This window comes from Octopus bimaculoides, chromosome 26, assembly GCF_001194135.2.
Source record: "Octopus bimaculoides isolate UCB-OBI-ISO-001 chromosome 26, ASM119413v2, whole genome shotgun sequence".
NCBI classification, from domain to species: domain Eukaryota; kingdom Metazoa; phylum Mollusca; class Cephalopoda; order Octopoda; family Octopodidae; genus Octopus; species Octopus bimaculoides.
This window is the reverse complement of record NC_069006.1, coordinates 25,765,856-25,769,602: the sequence shown is the minus strand read 5'-3', so window position 1 is coordinate 25,769,602 and position 3,747 is coordinate 25,765,856.

Genomic DNA, 3,747 nt, shown 5'->3' with positions numbered 1-3,747 from the left:
TTGGGGAGTTATAAAATTAGTTGTTTAAAATTAAGAGGTCGTTACCGTTTTTATCAGTGCTATTGCATTGTTTTGTTACTATATTAGGATTTTTTTTGGCTCTTTTTCCTTTATGCATGTGTATGTGTGTGTATGTGTGCGTGTGTATGAGGAAGTGTGTGTGTAAGGATGGTATTTGTGAATGAGTGTGTGTGTGTGTGTGTGTGTGTGTGTGTGTGTGGAAGTAAACGTAATGTGTAAATCAGAACATTGCAATAACAGTATGTAAACATTGTTACTGTTCAACAATATGAAAACCACTTGGTGCAGATATGGTTCCAGGTTCAGTCCCACTGCGTGGCACCTTGGGCAAGTTTCTTCTACTATAACCCTTGGCCAACAAAATCCTTGATTTATGTAGAGTGGCCCTTCAAAATCCTCCCTCGTTCTCTTCCTGAACATTTAGATTATACTGCCTTACCTCAGAACAGAGGCAGACTGAGCCATCGGTCAATTGGGCACTGCCCAAGGGCTTGGAGCTCTGAGGAGCCCGCACTCAACATGTTAACTCTCTTTGATATCAATGCTAAGGGGCCCAGTGAACCGTTATGCCTGAGGGCCCTTAATACTTTCAGACCGACCCTACTTCAGGACCTCAACTCCTGAAGGAACCACAGAGGCATCGTCATGTCATATGGCATACCTTGGACAGCTTTATATCTTGATATTTCGTTTTGCAACCATAATACACTATAAAGTATATTAAACGTTTTTAGAAGTCGATACCGTGTTCTACTGTGTTAGCAGTGCTCTAACATCATTTGTTAAGGTTATCTCTACAGCTACTCCATAGAAATTACAGCCAGCGCTGATTTTTGTTATGATCGGGACTGGTTATAATTTCTGCAGAATATCTGTAGAGATTACCTTAACAAGAGATCTTTATATCCGACACAATCCATGCCTCACCTGGTCTAAATGGTTTCTTCCAGTAAAAGAAACAGGCAGATAAAGAAAAGAAACAATCCCCAGCACAGCGCAGGGACTTTATTTATCAACGCTGAAAGCTTGGAAGACAAAGTTAACCTCAGAGTACAGGGGAGCTGGAACATTTACCAAGACACAATCTTTCCAGCGCTCTACCGACTTTTCCAACAAACCACTTTAATATCAAAATTAAGAAAATTCAAAATGTATTTTTTCCCATAAACGGAGAAAAATACTTTCGGAAGTGTGTGCTTCTGTTCAATCATGAAGAGAATGAAATCTATGATTGATATATTAACTTCAATGTTTCTCTGACATTACTGTTCCAATTCACTGGTTTTTATTTCTTACCACGACCGTTTCTCCAAGACTTCCATGTCTTAAACAACTCTCACACACATGCTGGTTCCCTTACCAATTCTCCATTAACCTTTAGTTTCTCATTTCTCACAAGAAAGGGCGTGTTTTTTGATCTTCAACTAAAACTTCAAAGTTCCAACATAGATCAGCACCCTCAAACTTTATGGTCCAAATTTCTTTAGTTGTTTCCAACTGACCATAAATTATATCGGCTTCCGAAGTAGATGCACAGACAGATGTAGATTTTTGTGTGTGGTCAAATTCTATTGTCTCATCAGTGAACATGTCTGAGTGTTCAGTTATATAAACACACGCACACGCACACACACACACATTTACATGTATGCAAATGTATGTGTGTATATATATGCATACATATATGTATGCATGTCTATACATGCACTTTTGATAAATAATCATGTGTTCACACACTGTGTATACAAATATATATATATATATATATATATATATATATATAATTCGCTAGTGTAAAGGTAACACACTTAGTTGCATTAACATAGAGATGTGGGTTCAAGTCCCATGCAGATAGGAAAGCCTTCTTTGTATGCCCCATTATTAGAGTACAGTGATTGGCATAAGCTTTAAGCTTACATGGACCATATCCTTTAGGCTGGCACCAAAAGGAGTTACTATATTCATCTCACTGGTTCACCTCTAAATCACATATGTTTATGGGAAAGTTCACAAGAGTATCTCAATAAGGCTGACAGATGTGAGGGGAGAGTGAATAATCTAATATTTCAGGTAATATTACCCTTTGTCTGAGAGGGAGAGAAAGAGAAAGAGAAAGAGGGAGAGAGGGTATATGTGGAAGGGTGAATAAGATGAATGAAGGAGAAAGTTAATAGGAAAGTGAAAGTAGGAAGAGCCAATGGCTGACGCGAGCCAGAAGTTGTAGAAGTTAGTGTTGAAGTGGTGCTGGAGATGGATAAGTGAAGGGTTCAGAAGACACAGACTAACCAGACCAAGAAAACTATTTCAGTAAAAGACACAATAAATTCTCAAATCTTTGGAAGATTAGGATATGGGAAGTGAAGGGCTAGAGAAGTGGTGTGAGGTGAACAAAGAAGGGGGGAAGCTAAGACTAGGGGAAAGTGAGAGAGCTACAAGATGGAAGCTGGAAGTTGAAAAAAAGGGCTGAAACTGCAGAAAAAAAAAATGAAGATTGTAGCAAGAAGCAAGGTGAAAAATGTATACCTTTTCTACCTGTTAGCAGGGAAGCAAACTAATTAAGATCTAGAAATAAATGTTGAAATTTGATCTGAGAACATTGAACCACATGAAGGCGATGGAGTAGGACGGATAGTGGTGATACAATATATTTACAGATTTGTCCAACCCACGCCGTTATGGAAAAAAAAAAATTGTGTATTTGCTGAAATAGTGATAACAATTTTAATGGGGGAGGTGTAAACTTGTCATCTTTTAATAACTGTCTCGTTTTGAGAAACAGATACATAAAGCACACATTTATGGCCTGGCTTGTCATTTAACGGACATAAACACTGTTTGTAACAATTAAGGGAAATAAAGAAGACATCCTGACAACTGGTTGATCTCCAAGCTACATCTATCTAATCAACGCATACAGACAATGCCTGGTGGCGCAGTGTTTTTTGGGAATAGAGGGAGCAAAATAATTTATGTATATTTGGAAAGAAAATACGGTGATATTTGATACGTTATAATGTTCTTGCAGATAGATTACTCTAGTTATTTCAGAGAATTTATATATATTTGTGTGTGTATATATATATATATGTATATATATATGTATGTGCGTATATATGTATGTAAGTATGTATATATACATGTATACATATATAATATATATATATATGTATATGCAATGCATATATCTTCTGCCTGGCTTCTACAAATTCTCGTCCTCTCTCTTCCACTCATTTGTTTTATGTTGGCATTCAATATTTTTTTAAAGTCTGACATATTATCATCATCATCACAATCACCAGCATCAACAGCATCACTGTTATCACCATCATCGTCATCGTCGTCATTGTTGTTGAAATGAGCGGTCATTGTGCTGATAATTTCCAGTAGAAGACATAAAGTAAGTCCAGCTGTCGTTTTGCAAACGATAAATAAAGTAACAAGGAATAAAGCAAAATACAAATTAAAATAAAAAATGAAATAAAATCTATGAAGGAGCATAAAATAATGTGAAATAAAATGAAATGAAACTCAATGATTTTTCACGGAAAGAAAAGTTCTTTAAAGAATATGGGTGTACAGAATATGGATATAAAGTTTCGAAATGAGAGGGAAAAAATGGAAGAAGTCTGATGTCATTGGGAAGTCTGATTATTAAAGGTTTATGTTGGACATTTGATACTTTATATACATTTATATACATACAGACATAAAGGCATATATATATAT